This window comes from Lygodium microphyllum, chromosome 6, assembly GCF_053477565.2.
Source record: "Lygodium microphyllum isolate KBCC chromosome 6, Lygodium_microphyllum_v1.1.10, whole genome shotgun sequence".
NCBI lineage: Eukaryota > Viridiplantae > Streptophyta > Polypodiopsida > Schizaeales > Lygodiaceae > Lygodium > Lygodium microphyllum.
The window spans coordinates 64355767-64382937 of NC_141140.1; positions in this window are offsets into that span (position 1 = coordinate 64355767).

Below are 27171 nucleotides of genomic sequence, written 5' to 3' on the forward strand. Positions count from 1 at the left end.
ATCTTGTAGGTCCATAGTGTTGTCATGCGTTTATTGTCCTAGTCACTATGTGAGGCAAAGACTACCTTAGTGAAGACATTTACTAGGATCTTATTAGTGGATTCCACCTAACCATTAGCTTGAGGGTAGTATGGTGATGATTTTCTATGGATGATCAAGAATGTAGATAGTAAATGGGCAATCACTTCATTAAATGAACTGCATACCTTGATCACTAACTAGCTTAATGGGGTAGCCAAATCATGAGATTACTTGCTCTCAAAGAAACTTAGCCATGGTCCTAGCATCATTGTTCTTGGTGACTCGAGATTTGGCCCATTTCATGAGATAATATATCACTATACAATGAGGTACTTTGCGTGTGAGTATTGCACTGTTATTGTAAAGAAGGCCTATTATACCATGGAAATCAATAAGAAAACTAATGAACTAAACTAAGATAAATAACAGGAAAAAACATGAAATGCTTCAATCATGGCCATACCATAGACATCTTCCATTATACCATAGCACAATGTAGCCATGGAAGCTAAAATCAAGATACAAGAAACAAAGCTTGGTACTTACCCCAAGATGGTGATGAACAAGAAATCTCTATGAAAATAGTGTAAGTGTCAAAATGCTCCCTACATTAGCACTTATTTCCTTTCTATAGTAAACCCTAGTACCATCATGGCTAAGGTATTTAATGGTTTATTTTGATAGAGGTGAGTAAACTGATATGGCCAATTTGCTTCATTAAAAAGTCATTTTCTACAATGGAAATCAACAAGAAAACTAATGAACTAAACTAAGACAAATGACAGGAAAAAACATGAAATTCTTTTATCATGGCCATGTTATAGATATCTTCCATTATACCACACCACAATGTAGCCATGGAAGCTGAAATCAAGATACAAGAAAAAAAGCTTAGTACTCACCCCAAGATGGTGATGAACAAGAAATCTCTAAGAAAATAGTGTAAGTGTCAAAAAGCTCCCTACATTAGTACTTCTTTCCTTTTTATAGTAGACCCTAGTACCATTATGGCTAAGGTATTTACATGGTTTATTTTGGTAGAGGTAAGTAAATTGATATGGCTAATTTGCTTCATTACAATTGTGGGTTGATTGGCCCAATAAAGTTGATCCCCCACTTTTCAAAGAGCTGTTGTGCTATTACTATCAAGGTCAACTCCATCTTGTCCTTATGGATGGGTACTTTGGTCCTTTGGCATTCATCATAATGCTTCACAAACTTAGAAGCATTGTAGAATACAGTGGGCCACCATAGCTAAGATTGCAACACATTGCATATACTACAATGTCTCCACTGAAGTGCCCTCCAATAATTTCACCATGTGCTTTAGCAAGCACATCATGCATTTCATGTTCACACATGCATCTTTGCAATAGTGCATCCTGTCCTAGTCTATAGAGCTAGTCAAAAATTAAGTGATAGGGCTAAATCTTAAGGATAATGTGCTTTATCCTAGACTTCTCTATAGGTCTCTCAAGAAATCCATGCTCTAGGAGACTATGTCATTTGCCCAATACATCATTAGATCGGCCCTAATGAATAGGTCTCTCTCACTAGACATGCTAAATAGGTGTGCATCATGCAAGTCATTTATGATGCCCTATCCAACAGCTTCTCCTATGGGTATGTGGGACACATGGTCTGCCATGTAACGCTGTTTACCCTTTTGTACAACCACATGGAAGCCAAATTCTAGAAGCAAAAATAACCATCTAGATATGGATCATGTAGCACAAGGTTTGTTTACTAGATAAAGCAAAGCTTGATGGTCAACAAAGAAGGTAAAGGGCATAGCCAAAAGATAATGATGAAAATTCTTTATAGTGAATACCACGGCTAGGCCTTCCCTCTCCATTGCACAGTAATTTAACTCCATATTTGTGAGTTGTCTACTAGCAAAGCTCATAGGATAATCAAGATTATATTCACTAGGTTGGCACAAAATAGAATTGATGGAAAACTTCAAGGTATCAGTGTGCAAGTGGAATGTTATGTTCCAACTTGGGGCTCGTAGGATCAGTGCACTCGTGAGAGCCTTTTTTAGTTCCTCGTAGGCACGTTGGAATTCCTCAATCCACTTGAATATGACCAACAATTTGTAAAAGGGTCTAATGATCAATGTATAGTTCAAAATAAATTGCCCATAGTACCTTGTGTGTCCCATGAAGCACTAAACTCCATTAGAGTTCATGGGTGGTGGTAAATCAATAATGACTCTGACTTTGGAGAAGTCACCATTCTAAAACACCACGTACCGTAGGATACATCTGTGTTTTACCTAGAATTGGCACTTCAAGGGGTTCAAGGAGAGATTATACAGCCTATACCACTCAAAGGCTACGTGAATTTTATCTAGGTGTTCCCTTCAATTGGAGTGGGTGCATAGATTGTCAACAAACACCTCTAATTCTTGCCTAAGCATGCCTTTGTGAAGATGGCACACATGAGGCACTGAAAGGTAGCTAGTGCATTTGTCAGCCCAAATGGCATGACTATATAGGCAAACACACCCCATTCTGTCACAAACATTGTCTTATGTCTATCGTCGTCCTAGGGTGTACCTACACCTAGTTATAACCTGAGAAGCCATCCAGGAAATTGTAGGCCTCTTTTCCCACTACTCTTTTGAGCATGTGCTTTATTTAGGGTAGTGGATAGTTATCTCTCTTTATCGCAACATTGAATTTTTTATAGTTTATGCACACTCAATTTTTTATGTTATTCTGTGTGCTCGATTTTGTAGATAATCTGGCCTTCAACAACTTATCTATCTCCTCCTTAATGGAATGTGCATGCTTTGGATTCATCGAGTGTGGCCGTTGTTTAACTAGTGTTGTATCAGGAGTCATCAAGATATAGGTCACGACCCTTGGATTGATTCCTTTGAGTTTGCAAATACATCTATGTACTCTCACCGAATAGAAGACAAGATTAGCCTCCTCTTGCTCAATTAACATCAACTATGAACATGGGTTGAGTCTTTTCCCCTTCCCCTTCCCCTGCCAAGTTGACTTCCTTGACCTTAGCAGGCCCTTCTATTGGTTCATTTGCTTTTCCTTGCCTCTTAGCTCCTAACAAGATCACTACCCTATCACTCGTTTTGAGATTTTGTTGTTCTTTAACTCTAGCTTAGGTAGGTCTTGGGGATTTTTCTCTCAAGGAGTCTACACTAGAGTTTCTAGCTAGAGCCTTGAGCTTTTTGTGCATAACCTTGAGGTTGTTAGTCTCACAGACTTAACTTGCTTGATAAAGATGTATGGGACATCCCCATAGACTTGCTTAACCTTCTCCCTAAAGGTGTATGGAACATGCCAATCTCTTTACTTATCTAGCTTCTTAGCAATCGATGGGATCTTTGATTTCTCGTTCATGACTATTGTGACTCTTAGTCCATTTAGTTGTATATTTCATATGGATATTCTAGTTTGGGTAGTTGAGAAGTTATCTAAAATCCTTTGAAACAAAAGGTCGGAAGCCTTTCTTTGGGAAGCCTAGGAACTTCCGAGATTTCTATTATCTTCCTTGTTCCGTTGACTTTTCTATCTTATTTTAGCTTTGCTTCATGCTATTGTCTTGTGATATCTAATAGTCCCTCAATGACATTATAGGTGGCTCTTATACAATTTGGGTATCCATTAGAACTTCATTTCGTGTTCTACCTCCTACCTATAAATTAGATCCTTTATATATTATATTTATCACACAATTTATTAAAAAATGTGGTTGATTCTTTCATCATCCATCATGGTTTATACTCTTGATTTATGAGACTACCAATTAAGTCATACATTAGAGGGATATAACATATTTTTAAATGCTCCATCTTGGATTTTTCTCTTGATTTATGAAGCTGCCAATTAAATCACATATTGGAGGGATAGGAGTGGATTTCAAAGCTCTTCTATTTGAGAAGAAAATGTTGAATTTCATGAGTACATATGAGGTCAAAGGTATAGTTGCAAGTTTCATCCTTTAGCCCCTTACGACTTGAATGGCCTTTGTCATTCTTGTAAGATTTTTGAATTTTATCTCAAATACCAATTAAGTTCCTTACTAATGTTGTTGTCCTCTAGGAGTAATAGTGCTCTCAAGACTACTCGATTCTCTTTCATTCCTCATTCTTTACCCTTTGGTCTTGTGTCTCTAAGTCCTTTTTGGCTTAGTTTAGTCCTTGTTTTTTCTTTCCTTGACTCCCTTTTTGTTTTATCCCAATCTTATTATATTTGTTTGTTTCTAGCTCTTGTATTTCTCTATATGAGCTGTGTTCTTTAGGTTTGAGTTTGTGTGTATGCCTTTCCCAAAAGTGTATTTTTGACTAGGTTTCCAATGTTTTTCTTACCTTAATAAGCACTACTTCATCCAAATTACAACTTAATTATACCTAAGGCAAGACAAATTGACAATATTCAAGCAAAAACACTTCAATCAAGTCCACTCACTTGAGCTTAGGGTCTTTGCTATTTCTAGTATGCTAATCAACCTAAATTATATGTTACCCAAACTCCTAAGTATAGATTGGCGTCTGAACTAATGACAATAGTCTTCTACAATAGGGATATAGCAATCGGGATTGAAAAATCAATTAATTTTGTGTAGTCAAGGTGATGGGTTGTTCCAATCAAAGTGTTTTCTAATGCAATCAAGGTGATAAAATTCAGATTTTTACACTAGTTATTGATACTATTTCTACAATTTTACTAATTATAACTTTTATATATGCAATTATTCCCTCTTAAATTATATAGCTCTTGAATCAACTCTTGAGTTGAAAGTTGCATCCCTTTGTGTGAGTAGTGGTATGTGCAATTCAATGAGATAACAATTATAGTTGTAAATACAATTTGGTAAATCATAACACTTGTCTAGGTATCCCCTCTAAGGTTATGTAGCTTCAAGTAGTAGAAGACACAATTGGCTCCATTTTGCATGAGATGTCTCTTCAATGAGAGTCTTGGATCAAAAGTTATATCCATTTTTATGAGCAATGGTATTTGTAGTTAAGGAGATAACAACTACAATCAAGGATATGATTTGGTGACTATTAGGACTTGCTATGGGTCTTCTCTCTATGGTTTTAGAACTACAAAAAGTAGAGAAAAAAATCAGCTCTATTTTGGATTAGACAACTCTTGAATTAGACTCCCAAATCAAAAATTATGGTAATTTTCATGAATAGGGGTAGTTGTAGTTGGGGAGATAACAACTATAGTCAAGGAGAGGATTTGGTATCTCCTAGCTCTATATGTGTGTCTCGCCATTGAAGGTTCTACTTGGGGCAATGGTAATTACACTTAGCTAGATTGTGGTTTAGAGATTTTTGCATAAATTGTACATTTATTTAACCCTAGAAGTATGCACAACTACCTTTACATCTCATCACCCATCATTTGGCATCTCTCCCTTTTGTTACTCTTTCCTATAAGGCTCTCATTCTCCTTATTTTACCACTCCTTATAAGCTCTTCTTCTCCTTGTTCACCACTTCTCTTGAGGCTACATCTTGAGCTTTATTGTGTGTTTGGGTAGATTGTATAGCCACTTACTAGTAGTGCTTCCCATAAAAGTTTTGGTCTCCTCAATGGCACTTCCCCTTTGATAGTTTCAACCAAGAGGACTATGGGCGGAAAATCTTGGCACTATTGGTGATTCTCATTTCCATTTTTTTCTACCCTATTAATACTTACATATTCCCTTTAAGGGGTGTTTCTATACCCTTTCTATAGATGTATGTACAAAGGTATGTTGGGGGATCAGTCCATGAGAATCTATTAAAGTGATTGGAGCCTTTCAGGTGTACACTTTGCAGCTACAAGAAAGGGAGTGTTATAGTTTTAAGTAAGACTTGTGGTTAATCCCTTAAGGTATCAAGAGACGTTTTGTGGCTTCCTTTAAGATTTTGACTTTTCAATGTCTCTTTTATCTAGTTAGTGTTGATTCTTTGATCCATTATTTTTATTGCATGCTAGCTCCAAAAATGCACTTTTGTTTTTGGTCCAAGGAGTCAATTCTTTCAAGACCTTGAGTAATTAAGCAAGTATAGGACTTTAAGCAAGGATGCATTAAGTGCACAACTAGTGCTCCACTTTATGTTTGCAAAATAAGGTGTCTTTCAAAGGTTCTCAACCAAATAATTCTTTCCAATTCATGGTTTTATTAAAAAATTCATTCCAACTATAATAAATTTAAGATAATTACACAGTCACATGCAATCAAACCATCTCAAGGGGTTGCACCTATAAGAAATCATATATATGATGTGTGTTCAAAGGATTTTAAAAAATACAATTTCCTTATATCTTATAAGGCCATCAAATGGTACCTTTTACTTTACTAAACTTACGGATTTTTTCCAAATTGTAAATCCAAATTGTTTATGTAAATATAATCCTATAAAGTTTACCAAAAAAAAAATCTTTTCTTTTGAACTCATGTGGTATCTTACATGTTCTATAAGGTTCACCCCTTTGGTAAACAATTGGGCAAGCTCTACTAGGTATTCAAGAAATGGCATGGGAAGCTATGATCTATAATCTTAGAGATGAGTTCTACAAGTAGAGATTTTCATGAAATTCAACATTACACAACTCCTTCTAGATGTGATTTGATACCAAGTAGGTATGCTAGTAGCAAGTTGCAGTGTCTAGCAAGGCATAATCGCTTTATCAACTATATCAGAGGTGTGATGAACAATTGTGTTTATTCTGCATCAATAAGTTTATTTTCACGCAAGGATAGATGGTTGTACGTAGTGAATGCAAGCCTTAGAGTATGAAAGTAATGCCTCAAGCTAAAGATTCAATTGTTACTAGCTAGCAGGTAGGAGAGGTAGTAGTTAGTCACATAGTAATCATGGTCATGAATTGCCAACAACCGTGCGTGTGCACCAATAGTCATGGTCATCTCTCTCTTCTTCTTCATCATGGTCAATTCACTCATTGGTCTTAGTCACTCAATAGTCTTGGCCACCCAATTGTCTTAGTCACCATGTAGAGACTAAGTCACTTAGCAATCTCAACTACTAACAATCTTCATCATTCTTAGTCACTTAGCAATCTTAGTCATCGAACAAGAATCACTTGATCTTAGTGAGCCAATAATGGATAGTCTTAGTAACCCAATAGTCTAGTCACTCAACAGGCTTAGTCACCAATAGTCTTTATCACTCAAAAATCTTAGTCATCATCTAGAAGTATTTGTCATGTATTCATGGTTAGAAATTCATGTGCATAATTGTGGTCGAGATGAATTCTATAGTCATGGTCAAGATGGCCTAAGGTAGTTGTGGTCAAGATAGAGTCAATTTGGGCATGATTTTAGGGGTAACTCTTGCATAGATGTAACCAATCTAGGTGTGATTTTAGGGTTTCCTTTATAGTCATAGTTAGGCTAAGCATATAAAAAGGGATACTTAAGGTTGGTTCCTTTAGTGTATGCAAGCCCTTTTTACCTGTTCCTAGCAATGGAGCTCTCTACTTATGCAAATCTAGTAGCCTATGGCCAAGAGATAAGTGCCAAAGAAGATGAGGTCAAGACAGAAGATACTGATTGAGAAAATTGAGATATTTTTGGGCTATGGAGAGATGATGGTTGAGTTGAAGTTCCTATTCAACCTCAATCTTTCAATGATAGTTTCAAAAGAAGAGATGGATGAAGGGTTGCCCTTGTAAGCCTTTTTGATCCGCAATTGTTTCATTTTCCATGAAAATTTTGCTCTTTTACGCCTCTCAAGGTCTTTTCCCAATCAGCTTCAAGAATTTGGTCTCATTATGTAAAAAAATTTACAGTGAAAAATACTCATGAAAAGCAACACATTAACGATGTATCTGGTCCACAAGCTAATGTGGAAAGTAGTGAAATCACTAGCCAATGGAGTAGCAAGTTAAGGACCACACAAACGAGGGCTGAAATTACAAAAGGCAAAAGACAATTAGTAACATTTTAGAAGATGAGTAATTGCATGATGCCTTTGGGATCACTTATGTTAAGACTTTAGGCATAAAAAGTGCAGGGAAGTGTGTACCACTACATGCAAGAGCCTTTGAGACACCATCTAGTGCACCTCAATTGATAATGTTAGAAAGACTAAGATATCCAATTGTTTAATAGATTGACATACAATGGTTACTACATGAAAATGCATTATGATTATTTTTTTTCTCATGTACATTACTTAGATCCAACATTCTTTGATGAAGCAATTGAAAGCAAAGACTAGAAAAAGGTAATAGATGAAGAGCTGGATGCTTTTAACAATAGTAGGACTAGGGATTTAGTTGAGCTACCTTATGGGAAGAAATATTTGGTTGCAAGGGGGTATATAGATCAAATGTGTTGAGATGTTTTCAATCACACCTACTTCAGTCTCTTTGGAAGGAGCAGTGAGGGCTCAGGTGTAATATTTCCATTATGAGAATATTTCTAAACCCACGTGATAGTCATGCAAGGGAATTCCAACATCCAAAAATACGCCGATGATGTGATTTTTCGAATTACATACTACGTATCTTGATCTCCGCTTGCATAAACGAGTTAAAAGAATTTACGTGGGAACCTCCTCCTAGAAAGCCAAAAGGATAACCTTTAGATTAAAGGAAATTTTTTTATTACTTCCCTTTTTTTTCCCCCAGCGACTGTCATGCTGGAGGGGAGGGAAATAGCAAGGATGACTAAGCATCCTTGCTGGGGGTTGTAGGGTGGGATAAGCCCATGCACAAGCCGCGTGGGGGAGGGGAGGTACCTCTCCCCCTCCCATATAAACCCTGTGGGAGGAAGGGAAGGATTAGAGAGGGAGAGAGAGACGGACAACCTTCGCCCTGTTGAAGCCAGGAGCTGTGTGAGAAGGGATGATGCTGCGGATTAAGGAGGAAGCCACAGTCGCCACAAATCGTGAGGAAGAAGGAGCTGAAGCGATGACATGTTGCACCAGTCGTAGTTGAAGGAGGGCCGTGTGGTAGTCATGAAGGGAGGAGGACGTTTTGCCTGCAGCTTGAAGTTGCCGTGAGCTCCTGCATCAGCGCCGCTACCTCAAGCTGAGCCGCCTTCAAAGGACATCCCAAATCACTGCTACATTCCGCCTCCTGGCCGCCCTGAATTCTTCCAAGTCATCTCCTTTTTTTTTTCCACGTGGTTTCTGAGACCACAGAAGCTTCCAAGAAGCTTCTTGGAAGCTTCTAAGGGGAGAGATATAAGACCCCTTTCCTATGGTCTTTCAAGTGGGTTTTTTTGTAATAGGGTTTAAGCTCCCATTTTCATGGGCTCCACCTAAGCCCTATCCTATTGCCTCTCAAACGGGTTATAGAAAAACCCCCTTCCCTTCCCCGGAGTTTAGGCCTTTCCCAAGCTTGCCTTACGCCCTTTCCCATCGCAATTTAGGGGTTTCCCCCATTAAGACCCCTTCCCCTAGTTGGAACCCAACCCCCGTGATTTAAAGCATTATATACCCTTCCCCATTGGTTTCAGAATCATTCCCCCCCCCCCCCCCCTACGTGTGTAAACCCTCATGAGCCTAAATTGCCTAAAGGTCCTTAGACCCTTACTTATAACCTTTACGGTTATTAATTTCCCTTAAAGCTCTCCTACACCTTGAGTCTTTTCCACACCTTGTTATTCCTGTTCGTGCGAGCTTACTAAGGCCATTAAGCCTGTCCCATGGCTTTAATGGGTCTTAGTGGTAAAAGTTTCTAAAACACCCTTTTCAATTCCCGAATTCAAGGAGGGAGCCTTCCAAAAACTACTTTTGACGAATGGTGCAAGGAGCGACAGTGGAGTTCTAAGGAGAAGTTATAAAGCTGCTTCCACGTTCGACGAACCACACTTGCGATGCCTCCTAAGAAAGTCCAAGGCGTAGCCGCGGGAGGGTCATCTCCCGGTATCCATGTGGATATCTCACCTCAAAGCCAGGTTTTCTTCTTGATGTTAATTCGGGTTTTAATCAATCATGCAAAGAAAAATTGCTAAGGAAATATATATATTTGTTCAAGTTAATTCTAACGAAGGAGTTAGCTTATGAATGACAATGTATACAAATTAGCTTTCTTCAAATTGCATCAAGCATTATAAAATAATAGGCAATACTATCCATTTACTATAGTAATATAGTCCTAAAATGAAGAAATTATATCCTGCTCCATTAGTCTTATTCCTTTCGCAACGAATCATGGCAAAATGGCTAAATTCATGAAAGGTTTCTTTCGATGCTCAAATTACTAGAGAGTTATCTTTGCTAGTTGCACATCTTAGCAAGGCAACTGTTGTTATTTGGCATGAGTTCATCTTTAAAGAAAACGGAAGTTAAATGATTAGAAATTAACGAGTATAAAAATTAGATATACGAACTCATTTGGAAAGAAAATGTAATGGGGAATTGTTGGATGGCACTCTATTAACACTTTTCCCCTGCAAATTGAGGACTTGGAACTAATAAAGTGTGTATTCACCAATTCCTTAGCTAGGCCTTTGTCCCAAGGAGTATCGTCGCTCTTTGTATCATCATGGCATTATGCTATATGCCAAATTAAACTATATTGATTGAGAAAGTTAATCAAAGATAGTAAAACCGTGACAAGACGAGTAAGATTACCTTCCAAAAGCTGACCAAACCAATCTTTCCAAAAGATAACCGGACCAATCTAAACATAGAAACATTCATACCCTAAAACACTGGACTACTTACCTTACCGCAAGGACAATAAATTCATAAAGATAAGAAATTAGGGTTTGTCCCTAAGGTTCTTAAATGAAGAAACCCTAGGCCTGACATACGTCAGCTTAAGGAATCTAAACAGATTATTCCATCGCCGGACTTGCGCAACATGTATGAAATCATTTTGTGATCAATTCACAAAGAGAAAAGGGAAAAACCCTCTTCAAAGACGGCAGATCCTTACGCAAGTTATCTTGCAAAAAGACGTAGTTTTTGGATATCCTTCAAAATAAGGAAAGTTGTAAAATAGAAACTAGCATATCTAAGGTACCTTAGGGTTAACCAAGCTAGGTATACCCTACATCCGAATAGAAGGGATCTTGCCAAGTTACAAGACATCTTGAGAACGACTGTTGATACACTCAAAAAGGAAAGAACACTTCTTTAGCAGTTTGCCATACAACTGGGTTGGTTAATGGAAATGTTTGTGCTTGCTAGAGATTTTAGGGCTCTGTTTGATTTATGAATTACAAATTAAATAGGTTAAAAGCCTGAAGGGAGAGGCAGCTTCAGTTACCCCCGACTGCTTGCCTGACCCTAACCAAGGGGGTTGTTTGACTGCGCCGGGAACGTGGACCGAACCCGCCGCGAGAGGTCTCTCCGTTGAGTTCTACTTGGAGTAGGAGGACGCTTGGGTGCCAGGGGGGCTCTAGCCGTAAATCCCTCGCCTTCCAGGTCCTGCACAAGAGACTAACGCGACTCGAGATTGGATCCCGAGGCCCGCATACTAGTTGACGGGCGGAAGCTTGGAATAGTGATCCCTGGAGATTACTTGTTAGCCTCCGGGCACATTATGGACAAGCCTACAAGCGGAACTTCTTGTAATTCAAAGAAAAAAATGATGAGAGGTTAAAAGAACTTGCTTGATATTGTTTTTATATGTCACGTGATAAGATTACGTGAAGGAACCAGTGCTTAAACATGATTAATTAAAGAAGCTGATTGTTATATGTCAAATTAATGTGTTAGATAATTACATAACTAAAACAAACCGAGGAAAGTGCGGAGGATGGGCCATGGGTCTGTCCTACGGTTGGGTGGTCCCGGTTAGCCGGGAACTTTTCTCATAAATCTCGAGGAACAGCGGAATGATCATCATCGTCAAAAAGAATAACGAGAACGATGACCTAGAATTACGTCTTACTCGATCTACGCTGTTTTGGGGGAACGGAATGGGACTATGCCTTATGGCAGAGAGGTTGAGCTTTGCATCCCTCTCGTTTCCCATTCTCCTTGAACCAAGTGCAGCGTGAATCCGCTTCGGACCTGGCATTTCTGCGTAAAGTAGTTCGCTCGGGTCTGACGCTAGTTGCTGTTAGCTAGTGACCCATTAGGAAAACCCTAATTCCGGTCGATCCTAAGTGGGAACGGCCAAGATACTTCCGCTACATGGCAGACGCGGGAAGAACTAGTTCGCAAAACCCGTAACATTCCATGGGAGTGTCGGGTGGATCTTTCTAGACATCCTTTCCGATGGACTGCTAAGACGTGTCCCAGATGATACTAGGGGACACGTTACATCAGAACAATAACCCATAGGCACAGTAGGAGGATGTGTTGCCTAGACTTTCCTATAAAGTATTGTACTTGCTTCCCTTTTTTTCAATAATATGATAGTACTATTTTCTTTTCAGTAAAGTATCTATGTCATTGTACACACACAAGATTGTGTTTATGAGTCCAAGTCTCAATCTTGGAACCTAATTCACTTGTGTGACAGTTGGTCTTGTCTTTGTCTATGTCTCCATGAGTTTGGTCTTCATCTTTCAACCTCCATAGCTTCCACATTGCCATGTCCTAGATCCATGTTTCAACATGGTATCAGAGCCTAGTCGAGCACGGCCTTGCTCATCTCACTTCTCTATCAGCTCCTCTTCACTTCTGGTCAACTCATGACTTCACTTCCAGCTCCATTTTCACTTGTATCTTCAATCAAGCTTGTGGCGGCCATAGCCATCCTACACCCTACCTCCTTTGAGCACTTGGATCTCTTCATAGAAGTCATATCTCATCACAAATCCTTCTAGATAATTATTCATTGGCTAAAGGAGCTTCTCTCTATCACTTAAAACCCTAAGATTGATGCCTCTTTAGACCATCATTGCATCTGCAATGATTCGCTACCCAGAATGCGCATGCGACCTGTCGTATTGCTAATGTTGTGTCCACAGTTTGCGATGTTGACAATCATCATAGGGCATTGATAGCCCATGAAGTAACCTTCATTTCTATAAAAAAAGTTTTGGAAATAATGCACTATAGCTCTTGCAATCTATGAAAATCAGGCTGCCTTGCAAACCCTAACTGTGACTGTCATAGCCAAGAACTCAAAGCTTCATCTTTCCATTATTTTCTCTCTCTTGACACTCAAACCAAGACTCTGCCACTCTAATCCACTGAATCTGAAGTTGTCCAACACTTTGTTCAACATCAAATCAAGGATGGGAGATTTTGAAGGTCATTCGGAAGGTCTCAAGCTTCGAGCCACAAGCATCAATATCTCTTGATCCTATTCATCTAGTGCCTTTTGGCACTTGTGATTATCAAGTACACTTAAGATCAAGTCTTCTACTATTGAAATTTGGGAATTTTGAAGCTGATTTTTTGTTGATTCTCCAACTCGAGCATGGGCAAGGAGTCTCGGACATTTCACTTCAAAGGGGTCAGGTTTCACACCTGGTAGACCCACATAAAGCTCATCCTAATGAAGAAGGGTCTTTGGGCTATCACCAGTGTCAAAAGAGAAGAAGCCTCGTGATCACTTGGCAAAAGAATGATAATAAGGCTTAGGCCATTATCAAACTAGAGCTATATGACAACTATATCCACCATGTGGATAACTGTGATACTTCACAAGATACATAGAAGAGACTTGACACTTTTTTTGGTGCATAGTCTAAGTCATCAAAGTATGGTCTCTTGATTGAATTTTTCAGGCTTGAAATGAAGTCCAGCACATCACTTGCCACACATCTAAATTACATGGAAGAACTTCTAACCCAGCTTGTAAGAATCAACATTAAAATGGAAGAATATGTTTGCATTGGTGTTTTGCTCAAAAGTTTACCTCCTGAATATAATAATGTATCAACAACTCTAATCAATATGCCAAACCCTAAGCTTGTTGATATTTAGGCATCATTGTGAGAGGAGGAAAAGAAGCTAAAAACTAAGGAAGAACCAAGCACCTCTAGAGATGAACAAGCATTATATGTTGGCAACAAATACAAAGGCAAGAAGGACTAGCTTTTTTGTGATTTTTGCAAAAGGACCGGACACACCGAGAAGTTCTGCCACGCCAAAAAGAGGTCCCAAAAGGCCTATCTAATTGCTATTAAAGAATAAGAAGAAGAACATGGAGCAAAAGAAGAAGAAGAAGAAGAAGAAGACCACTAGGATAATGACAAACCTCATCAGTCCTTCTATTTGGATAGACTTTTTCAGCCTTGTATTGCCTAGCCCTAATTCTTCAAACATAAACTTGTAAACTCCTCATGTAGCCTTATACTACAGCCTCTATATACTTTGTGATGCCCCTATTACAGGCTCTAGATGTCCACCATGTTTGTGGTACCCAAACTTAGCCTTTTTTGCAACAGCCTCTGGTATTTTGCCATGTCTATAGTGTGCCCACTCTTTGCAAGTGTTGCCTTTACTAAAGCCTCTATACACTTTGTACTTCTGGTTGTGATTGAGGAGGGGTGTTGAGATGTTTGCAATCACACCTACTTCAATCTCTTTGGAAGGAGAAGTGAGAGCTCAAGACAAGAATCCCATAAGCACAGTAGGAGGATGTGCTACCTAGACTTTCCTATAAAGCATTGTACTTGCTTTCTTTTTTTTCAATGATATGATAGTACTCTATTATTTTAGTAAAGTGTCTATGCCATTGTACACACACAAGATTGTGTATATGAGTCCAAATCTCAATCTTGGAACCTAATTCACTTGTGTGACAGTTGGTCTTGTGTTTGTATATGTCTCCAGGAGTTTGGTCTTCATCTTTCAACCTCCATAGCTTCCTCATTGCCATGTCCTAGATCCATGTTTCAACAAAATGCAAGTAGATTGGCTCACTTGGAAGGTATAAAGCAAGTTTGGTTACAAAAGTGTATGCTTAGACATATGGATTAGACTACGAGGAGACATTTAGTCCAATTGCAAACATGACTATAGTTAGATTAGTGATTGTTTTGGCTTTGATTTATTACTCGAATCTATATCAAGTGGAAATTAATAATGTATTCTTGAATGTTACATTGAAAAATACCATATTGGGGAATATGGGAATTTCCCGTAAGTTGGGGATATGTGGTCAAATCTTTGGATTTGTCATAACTTGAACACTATAACTCCAAATGGATCGCTCTATAGCTCAATAGATTCCATTTTTCAAGCGATTTCCAATGATAGGTCACATCATATGGTTTTGAGAAACTTATAGGCATGTTATCCGAGTGCCACCTTTTTAGTATTCAAAAAATGGGAATTGGGAGATTCCCAAACTCACTAATATTGTGTTGAAAGAGGTGTATATGGAGCAAGAAGAAGGGAATGTACACCCAAAGTATTTGCATTATGTGTGCAAGCTGAAAAAGGCATTGTATGGATTGAAGCAAGCACCAGAGATTGGGTTGACAGGATTAATAGGTTTCTATGTAGCATGTAACTTTCAAAATATGACACTAATGTTTCTCTTTATGTGAGATATTTTGAGGATGTTATTGTTGTCGTGTTCATCTATGTTGATGATCTCATTATAACATGTATTCTTGAGAAAGAGATGCACAAGTAAAGCATGGTTTATATAAAAAGTTTGATATCAAGGATCTTGGACTCCTAAGATACTTTTTGGGTATAGAAATGATAGATATGCTACATGGAAATGGTTTGTGCAAAGGTAATACTCATTGGAAATGTTGGAAACATATGGGATGATTACATGTAAGCCAGTTGATGGACAAAAATGTGATCATAACTGATGATAGAAACTATGATGAAGACCTTACAATGTTCAAGAAGATGGTTAGTAGTTTGATCTAGTTAACCATAATAGGACTAGATTTGAGTTGTGCGATTGGAATCATGAGTTAATTCTCATACAAAAGCAATGCAAATCACATTCAAATATAGTTAAAAGGATACTAAGGTATGTTAGATATGCGGTGCCACCAATAATCCATGGTGCTCAAAGTTGTAAGGTCCCCATTATGAGAAGAAGCCATGTGTGAGCATGGACATTGGGTACTAAGGTATGTTAGATATGCTCAATACCCCACCCTCTCGTAAGGTGCCACCAATGATCCATGGTGCTTAAAGTTGTAAGGTCCCCATTATGAGAAGAAGCCATGTGTGAGCATGGACATTGGGTGGGTTCTAACTTGTATGTCAAATGAGGTCTATGTGACTTGATGGCAAAAAGGTGATCTTTGTGGATCTAGCCTTTGGGTTAGATAGAGTAGTTATGCAAGTAGCAACTCGAGGTACAATGCATTGAGTTGTGGGGTGTGGGAATTATCAAGGGCCCCTATTGGAAAATCCCCATTTCAGTGGCTGCCTAGTTACAATATTTCCTACATGGATTGGATTTTAATATCCAGGTGCAGCTGAGTAGTGTTGCTTTGGCCGACATTGACAATGCTATTACCCAAGTTGCACCTTGATATAGGAGAGCTGCGGTAGGGCCACGACAATTAGCCGGTGGGGTGCCCTTGTGCCTGTGATATGTGGCATTTGTTGCCGATACATGTATAATCTCCCTCCGAGGAGACAGGGAAAAGGGAACATCTATTGGATTACACACTATAAACGCGAAGTGATTAGTGTTTAGGACAGTGTATCCCTCGATAGACGCTCCTGGCCTACTGCGAGGCCGTGTGGTGGGGTTGTCTGCTGAGGGCATGAGGTCTGGCTAGTGCCTTAGCTAGTGTTAGCCCATTTTAGGTCCCATCATTGGTGCGTTTGCCGGGAGCCACCAACAAGTGGTGGTTCTCGAATCTAGGGTTTCTAGGGACCAAATAGTTGGTGTATGTCCTCTGACAAGGACTGTCAAGACGAAATACAAAAAGTAGAACATGCTGAGAGGGCTAAACAACGGTTGGAGATCATAAGATTTTATTCTCCTCAAAGGAGCAGCCCGTTGTGCATAAGAGGCAATGGTTCTAGTAACCTAAGTGTTACAAGTAGCTCTTTGAGTGCAAGTGGAAGTCCTAGTACTTCCCTACTTCCAGTTAATCAAGTCACAACAAATGGGGGTGTAGTTTTACCTACACAAACTACACCATTGGGCACTGCTAGCCGTAAAGAATTGGGCAAAGTTAGCAATTCTATTGCTAGCAGTGACCAATTCTTTACGGCTAGCAGTGTAGTTTTACCTACACAAACTACACCATTGGGCACTGCTAGCTGTAAAGAATTGGGCCTAGCAATGCCAAATGAGAATGTCTAGGCCTATGCCAAGAAATTAAAGCAAGTTCTTTGTAAACTAAATACTTATATCCCCATTCCAGCAGCTGCCTAGTTACAATATTTTCTACATAGATTGGATTTTAATATCCAGGTGCAGCTGAGTAGTGTTGCTTTGGCCGACATTGACAATGCTATTACCCAAGCAAGAGTAGAGTCGCACTTGCAAGCAGCTTATATAGCAAGGATAAATTGGACTCGTAATAACTTGGCCTTGACCAATAGGAGTCAAGGGGATCCCATGTCAAACGCGAATGGGAGAGGAGGTATCATGCCGAATTTGCCTATGTTACCAACTCCTCCTAGCATGAATATGCCCATGGCTAGTCAGGCGGCCTCACTAAATAGTAGGGGCCAAACAATGAATCCTAATGTTGTCCTAGTAGGTCAATGGCCAATCCTAATCAAGTGGTTAGGCCCATGGGACGACAAACTGACAATCACAGTTACGAGTCGAGTGCCTCTAATGTCCTTCGTAAAGTTAAGGACATGATGAAGCACTACATTGATATGATCTCTGAACAGTATCGACAAATAGCTATGGATGTCAATTTCCTTAAGAAGTAATAGAATTTGATAGGGAGTCGATACCTTGAAGAGGGTGGCCCCTCAAGATTCAGTTGTAAGTGGTGTGGTGGCCAACATTTCCCTAGGAATTGCCCGAATGTCAAATGTCATATTTGCAGAAAGTCTGGCCACTTAGCTGCTACCTATTGGAGTAAGATCAGTTCTCTCCAACAAGGAAGTAAACAGCCTGGTCCAATTAATCATTGCGCACAGGGGAATAATCTCCAGCAAGATGAGGGACTAAGACAAATACTGCAACGAGGAAAGGCTGTTGTAGAGGAGTTTCCTCATGGCAGTGGAGTCAACCTTATTGAGGCTGTACATGCCAATGATGTTGAAACTTCTAATCTACGAGCCATAACAAGAGGGAAAAAGATTAAAGAGGGTGATAAAGGAACTGTAAAACCTGTAGAGGGAAACCCTAAGCAGGATGCTAGGGAAAAGGGAGTCCTGAATCCGGATATGGAAAGTAGACCTTTAAGGCCTGTTAATAGTAAAGTGGATCCCGAGAAGGATAGAGAGGTGCCAAGAAAGAAGACAAAAGTCAAAAAAGAGGCACTAAAGCCGGCGGTCCAACGACCAAACGAAAGAATGGTTTGGCACGAGAAGAGAACTTTAGCTAACTACCATGACTTTGATCTAGCAAGTTCTCTTTGCGAAGTCAAACTAGACGTGAATCTCCTGCAATTGATTAAACTTTCTCTAGGAGTATGCAAGGAATTCAAGAAAATCCTGCATATCGGATATATATAGAACCTTTGGGCATATCTAGAGTTGGAGAAGATTGGTTTGATCATGTTGAAAAGCATTGCCCTAGGGTTCTAGTGTATATGGATGGAATATTAGTGGAGTATGCTATCGTGGACACTGGATCCTCCGTCATTATCATAAGTTCAGACTTGATGGAGTGACTAGAACTTGAAATTCAAAAAGACGGCTCCACGGTTCTTAGGATGGCAGATGATAGTCTAAGACAACCAGAAGGTTGCATCACTAAAGTCCACGTTATTGTTGCAAGTGTGGAATGCTATCTGGACTTTAGGGTGATAAGGTTTGCAAGACGTCCTAGCTATCGAGTTTTTCTAGGAAGGCCTTGGATCTTATGAACAGACTGTCAAGTCGATATACCCGTTGGTCGAGTGATTCTAGGTTGAGGTGCCCATCGTGTAATAGTGGATGCTTACCTTGAGTCTCCTTAGAGTAAGAGAGCTCCTTTATCCTCCACTAAACTAGAAACAGTAGATGATCCATCTAATAGTGAGATGTCATCAAAGCGATGGATCTAAGGAAGGGTCCACTACAGAGGATATTTATCAGATAACTTTGAATGAGCCGATAGATCCTCATGATCGAATAAGAGACGTAGATGTTATTGAGCTGGACCTTGGTATGCCTAATGATTCACGGTCATTCAAATTGGGTTCTATGCGCAGTTTAGAAGAGAGAGAGGACTATGTGTCCCTGATTCAGGACTTCCGCGACATCTTTGCTTGGAGCTATGACAAACTTAGGGGTATTCCTCCCAGTCTAGCTATGCATACTATTCCTGTAAAGGAAGGTACCTTCCCTATATGTCAGAAAGTAAGGCGTATGCCTTTTGAATTAAGGGACGGGTTGTTCGAGGAACTACAAAAGTTGCAAAAAGTGGGTTTGATCTTCCCTATTTAGCATACTGAATGGTGCTCACCAGTTGTGATCAAGAAGAATAATAATAATTAGATCCGTTTTTGCATAGATGTTAGAGAGTTGAATAAGAAAACTGTTAAAGATTACTACCCGTTGCCATTTATTGACCAAATTTTGGATCAACTAGTGGGTAGGGAAATCTATTCATTTATGGACTACTTTGCGAGGTATAACCAAATGGCGATTGATGAGCAAGACAAGCTAAAAACAACGTTTATTACTATCTTCGGTACCTTTGCGTACCATGTGATGGCATTTGGCTTATGTAATGCACCAGGTTCGTGGCAGAGAACAGCCGACAAGACCTTTGGTGGCATTTTCCCCGAGGAGTTGAAAGTATTCATTACCGTAAGGGATAGATAGTTAATTATCTTACGGAAGTGTTTTGAGCATTGCAGACAATTATGCATAGCTCTCAATCCACGAAAGTGCGTCTTCAGAGTTCCTTATGGGCTTTTGTTAGGCCATGTGGTCAGTTCCGTAGGGATTGTGACTAATCCTAAAAAGATCAAGGTCATAATCGCCATGAGTCCACCGCATACTCCAAAGGAAGTGCATAGCTTTCTGTCACCAATAGTGTATTATCGGAGGTTTATCAATGCCTTGGCAGAAAAAACATTGCCATTAACGAACGTATTGTCCTTTAATTGTCAGTTTTCATGGAGTGATGCTTGCAATGCATCTTTTGACGATGTAAAGCAAGAGCTTGCCAAAGCACCTATTTTCAAAGCACCAAAAAGGGGGTGAAATATTCTATATATTTTTAGCAGCAACTATGTATAGTATCAGCTGTTGTTTGGCCCAAATTTCGGAGGAAAAGTGGTACCATCCAATAGCTTTTGCTAGTCGGAAGTTGGGCATATCGAAAAATTAACTACACCTATATGGAGACGTTGTGCCTTGCAATGGTATTTGCGACCAAGAAGTTCAGGCACTACATTCTTTATGAGAGGGTTGTTTTTTATACAAAGGCAGAAGGGCTTCTATTGTTGTTGAATAAGTTACAACCGCCTGATCGTTTAGCAAAGTGATTAATCACTTTGCAAGAGTTTGATTACAAGATTAAGAGCAAGCCGCCGAAGCTTCACGACATTGTCGAGTGTCTTGTGAATTTCGGAGAGCCAAAAGAGGTCGTGGCTGAAGGAAGTGACATGAAACATTGTTTAAGATTGATACGGCATCTATTCCCTCCTGTTATGCTACTATAACGCACTATCTTTCTAAGGGAGAGACTAGAGATACTCTATCAAAACCCGAGAAGAGGAAGATTAAACAGTAGGCATTGAAATTTTATTTGATCACAGGGGCATTATATCGGCAAGGTGTTGATGATATCTATCGCCAATGTGTGATGCCTGATGAGGTTCCCTTTATTTTGGAAGAGTGCCATGACTCCGCTTATGGAGGACACTTTGCTAGGCGGTTGATGGCACAGAAGGCTTTACGAGCTGGTTATTGGTGGCCATCCATCTTCCAGGATTCATTTGACTATGTTAAAAGATGTGATACATGTCAAAGACATGACAGTCAAGAGAATAGGAAGCGTCCACTTACGCCTATTATGGCTATCCTTCCATTTGGGAAGTAGGGCATCAATTTTGTGGGACCTATTACCCCATCATCTACTACTTAGAAAAGATACATTATAGTAGCAACTGATTACAAAGTGGTCAAAAGCACGGGCGACGAGGCAAGACAATGCAAAAGAGACTGCTAGTTTTCTACTTGAGCAGATCATTTGTCGTTTTGGTCCCCCAAAGGAAATAGTATCAGATCGTGGAACTCATTTTTTGAATAAGGTAATTGGAAGCCTGACTGAAGCATGGAGCATTTAGCATAATAAGACTACCCCCTATAATCCGCAAGCCAATGGACAGGTTGAAAGTACCAATAAGCAGCTTGTGGGTATCCTATCCAAGATAGTCTTTGAAAAGAAACAGGATTGGGATACAAAATTATATGTGGCTATTTGGGCGTATAATATAGCATTTAAACGAGCCGCTGGCCACACCCCATTCAAATTAGTTTATGGGGAGGATTGTGTCTTGCCCTTAGAAATTGAGTTGCCGACCATAAGATTCGCAATCAATCATTCTTTGGGTGATGAAGATGCCTTATTTGAGCGGTTTACGACTATAGCCCACTTGGACGAGCTCAAATTGCAGAGTTTGTTGCACCAAGAGGTAGCTAAACGTCGGATGAAGCAGTTGCATGCTCTAAAGGCAAAGAAGTATACCTTTAAAAAAGGGCAATAGGGAGCTATTTCCAGGAAAGCTGGAACCTAGATGGGATGGCTTTTACAAGATAGTTCGGATAGGTAAAAATAAGTCCACCGTTTAATTAGTTGATCTACAAGGAGTGGAATTTAAGAATAAGGTTAATCTTAATAAGATTAAACCTTATTATTTCTAAATATGCTAATGCGCTAAATGCATTGCAGGTCCATGCTAGGGTTGATTTGAGACCTGTAAGAGAGCTTAAACTGGTTGATGGGGTGGTTAATCCCTTATTTGGAGCACCCATATCTAGAGCAATGATATCATCAGGGGAGGTTTATCTGGTGGAGCAAGGGATACAAAGTGGTTGAGCAAGACGATGGTACCTTTGTGTGGGAGATTAAAGTTTTCTGCCATCACTATTTACAAATCTTGATGAGCATCCCTGTTGAGTTTAATGAAGAAGGTGGGATGGAGCCGACAGTGCATCCTCTAAATATGTTGAATTTTGATTATTATACTTATGAATAGAGGAGTTCCTGATGGCTGGTTGTGTAAACCCATTGTGGACGTACACATTATACTTTGATGGAGTGTCCAAGGGGCCTAATCGAAAAGGTAGTGTTGGAGTAGTCATCCAAGATCCCCGACGTAGAGTTACAATGAAATTAGCTACTTATCTCGGGGTGGGATTCACTAATAACATGGCGGAGTATAAAGCCCTGATTATGGGATTGAATATTGCCAAGAAAGGTGGCATTAGGCGATTGTTAGTAAAAGGGGATTCCTAGCTGATATCTTAAATCAACTTAATGGGACATATAGAGTCTGGAATCCTCTCCTTTGTATGTATCATCGAACTTCTATAACCCTACTTGATGAATTTGAGAGCATATCTCTTCAGCTCATTCCACGTTATTGGAATCAGTTTGCAGATTCATTAGCCAATTTTGCCTATGAGGAGGACCTCTTTTTCAACTATGGTCCTAGTTTGGATGTTGTTATTGATGATGAGACGGGACCCGATTGCTTGTGGGGAATGTTATCAAACCACATGCTATATGGCAGGCGATGGTTGATATGGGTAATGAGAAGAGTAGTCAAGACCCATCTACCACTATTATCTTGGACCCATAGGTTGATTCGACGATATGTTATGCACATGCCTCTTGCTGTATATGCAGGAGGTATGCACATGCCTCTTGCTGTATATGCAGGAGGTATGTATAACTTGATGCATTTAGTTTAGGAATGAGTGCCCTATCTTTCCCCTTGGAGTGGAGCTTGTGTTTGTATATCTGCCTTCTTCCAAGGAGGGATCTATATGAGTAGGTTTGCTTGATTTCTTTAGGCCAAGAGGGCCAGTTGTTTTTAGGTTTTAATGATCTATTTCCTTAGGCCAAGAGGGCCAGCTAGTTTGCAACGCACTGTGCTATTTCTTTAGGCCATGAGGGCCATTCGTTTGTTTGGTGCGGGTACAGTTAATGGTTTTTGTTATAGTGATTGCATCATACAGGTTGAGGAAGTCACCGGAGGGAGCCTTTGCTGCAAATGAGCTTCTTGTGGCCATTCCAGGTGGTTTTGTCCCCTTTCCGAGTCTTTTCCCTTAAGCAATTTATGCAAAATGTGTGTGTAAGGGTTACTTTCTTTTGGTTGTTGGGGACCGGCACTCAAGGCATGAAGTCCTAGGATTAGGGTATGTGTGTCTAGGGGAGGCGTGAGTAGTCATTGCCTCCTGCAAGGCATTGTCAGGCATTGTAAGACCTGTTATAGATGGGCATTCTAGTGACCCTGTTGTTCTGCTGATTTGCTAGGTGGCCATTCTAGGAGTTCTTGTTAGTTGTGAGGCAGTTAGAGAAGCCTGCTAAAAATCATCAAATGGAAACAAAACCCTAAATATTTGAAAGACAATATATGAATATACGGAGGTGTGTAAAAAGGGGGTTTTAACCCCTATAAAAATAAAAATGGAAAGAAAGAAACATCTTTGACCTGTTGTTTATCGCCTTGTGAAGACCTGGTAGGTTTTTGGGGACGAGAGGCCGATGCCTTGTCTTCCTAGGGGTGGCTTCTAGCTGAAAAACAAAGAATAAAAGAAGGTTGGAGCAAAAATAAAAGTGAGCGTTAAAAAGGATTAAGTGTCACCTTGCGCGGGCTTGGTAGGTTCTTGGGTACCGAGACAGGACTTAAGACTCTGATGTGTTGCTCTCCTTGGGTCACTACGCTCAGCTCCCTCCTTTTTACATGCCCAAGTATGGAAAATAAGAGGCTAAAGACCTAATGTGCTCAAAGAAAATATTTGTTGATCAGGCTATAGGAGTCCTCACCTAGTAGGAACTCCTAGTTGAGTTGTCCTTAGTTAGGTAGGTAGTTTAGACCACCACTGAGGATGACCTCTTTGATGGTTCTTTGTTCACTTGGTTGTGTTGGAGCAGTTGGTTAGTGACTAGCTTTAGGTTTGCTGTCAGATTATTCTAGACCTACTCCTCGTGGATTTCATGCCTTGGTTTTGACAAGGGGTAGGGTGAGAGCTGTGTTGTCTTTTGTTGTGTATCTATTTTGTATCAGCTTGATGCTCTTTGTGATTGTGTTTATGTGCAAATTTGTTTGTGGGATTCGACGGGCTGAGTCACCTTATCCCGTGGTCGCCAATGAGATATGATTTTTGATGCCGAGAAGTGCTTAAAAATAGCCAAAAATTATGAATTTCAGGGGAAAAATAGACGTCGTCGAAGGCGGTGGTGGCAATCAATACGATTTTAAGTGACAATGCCCGGAAAAGGCTTAAAAGACCCACTTGATGATAGTTGATGAATTTTCGTAATTATTTGGTATGTCAGATGAGACCCTGGGAGATGCCAGGCAGTGGGGGACTTCAAGACAAATGCCCAGAATTTTCCAGATCGTAATTTGGACACCGGATGCGGAAGAGGGAGTGCCCGAGAGGCCAAGGTTCAAAGGAAGTGTGAATGGGCCTTAAGGGGGATAGTAAGGGGGTGTGACCTTTGGGGCCACCCCCCCAACATTTTCATGTGAAGGGGGGGGGGGGGGGGGGGGGGCCGCATGCATCAGAGATGGCGCCATATCCACGTTTTGAGGAGAGGGGGGTTGGAGAGCCTGAAAGCAACCCCCCCAATTGATCTTATGCATAATCTTCTTCTTATCTTCACTCTCCATCGCTCCAGTTTGCTCATCAAATGGTTTCCCGGTTGTGGAGATCAGATTTCAGTCTTCCTCTCTCCTCCCTCTCTCTCCTGCAAGGGCTAGTTCCTGCGTGTGAAGAAGAATGAAGCCCGGTTGATGAATGCTCGTTCAGCGTGATACCAGATTGCTTCCAAATTGAAGGTGGGCTAAAGATGGCAGTGTGGAGGCAGGTTGAGCATCAAATGGGCCCTGATTTGCAGACCCACAATAAGTTTTAAAACCCGAAATAATAAAAGATACACGGTAATGATATTTTCACAAAGAAAATGTCTCTTTTTTCGCATTTGATGAGGTTAGCAATGTTCATATGGGCTGGAAATTGATGGACATGTTATTTGTTGTTGGTCTTAGTCTTTCATAACAAAAAACTTAGAAAATATACACTTGAAGTGTGGAAAATAAATGGGAAAAACCTGAAAAGCATGGTTTTTAGAGTAAAAATAGGGTTTTTGGGCTTAAAATGGGAGAAGTATGAAACAAAAGACCAATAAAATCTACATGGTTGCTATCTAAGGACTCAAGAGTCACAGCTCTAAAATAATGCTAGTTTTCTTCCATTTTTAATGATAATAAATAAGGAAAAATAAGAAAAAATAGAGGAAAATGTACTTTAAAAGAGGAAAAAATAGGAAACGGATGAGAAAAATTATGGATGTATCTGTGAGTGTATAATGAGGATAAAGCATGAGGGTTTGCCTCAGGTTATCCCCATTTATATGTTTTTGTGAGTATTTACTGGTTATGTTGTGTGAAATACACATGAAATTACCGTTTTACCTATCACCGCAAGCAAAACTTTAAACAGTAGGAAGAGAGGGGAGTTTGAGCATTGAAATATGATATAAAATTTGATGTATTTTCTACATTATTCATATAGGATGACGTTATGTTAAATAAAGGGAAGTACAACACGTGTAAGGCTCGGTGTCTTCTCTCATTACAGCAATTACGCGTTAGTGTATGGAAACATGGAAAGAATGGATTTGCACAATGCACAAGGCTATTCTCCAATTGTTTGAGCACTTAATCATATACACATTTGCATCAAGCATTGTTAAATGGTATCAATTACAAGCTCTTGGATGCATAGCACTTGGTTTCTTTAGGACTTGACCCACGTAGAGAGAGTGAGCAACCCAACTATAGGTCTAGACAGTGGGTTAAAAGGGGATGGATAAGTGAGGATAAGTGCATTCTTGGAACGTTAAGTATATTGGCACTAAGAGGGGAGCTTGTTTCGAATGTGTCTATGTGTGGAGGCAGTGCATCGAGGGGCCAATCCCCAAGATGTAGGAGAGCTGCGATAGGGCCACGGCAACTAGCTGGTGGGGTGCCCTTGTGCCTGTGATATGTGGCATTTGTTGCCGATATATGTATAATATCCCTTTGAGGAGACGAGGAAAAGGGAACATCTGTTGGATTATAGACTATGAACGTGAAGTGATTAGTGTTTAGGACACTGTATGACAGTGTATCCCTCGATAGATGCTCCTGACCTGTGAGGCCGTATGGTGGGGTTGTCTGCTGAGGGCATGAGGTCTCGATAGTGCCTTAGAGTGCCGGCCCATTTTAGGTCCCATCATTATTAAAGAAAAAAAATAAGAAGAAAAAAAAAGATATATCAGTCATGGGAGAAAAGTACTTAGATCCTTGTCATGCCAACCTATTCTTCGAGAAAAGGTGGAAACACCCTCAGGAGTGGGAAAGAAAAAGAAAAAGAAAATAAATTGTTATGGGAGAAAAGGAAGCAATTCCCTATCATAGCAGGCGTGGTTTCTAGAAAAGGTGACAAACACCCTTGGGCAGGAAGCTAGCTATGGAAAAGGTGGTAACACCCCACAGTTTCGGATAGTTGACTCACCAACAGAACTTCTTTAGATACAATTTCAAGCCACCTTCCTTGGTGCGTTGTCCCTGCAACTTCATCAATTCGTTTGACCCCTTCAACAAACGATCTCTTTTCTAACCTAATCGAAGTACCAGACGTGTTGGTTGTGTCCCTAGGTATGCCTCATCTTCAACACCTTGATGATAATAATGAATAAAGTGAACTTCATCAACAACCCCTTGAGTGATGCGAGCTTTCATCCTAACTGGATGGGGATGTGAGTATGTGCCCTCTGTATCTATCAATGAGTGTGAGACAGAGGGTGGGGTGAGTGACCAATCCTTTCCCTTCAATTCAAATGAGAAGTGTGATGTGTGAATGAAGTGTTGCATGCACGGGTTGGGCCTCTCAATGCACAAAGAATGATCTATTCCTGTGCACTGCATTATAAGGCTCCCTAGCATTTCTTCTTACAACATATGG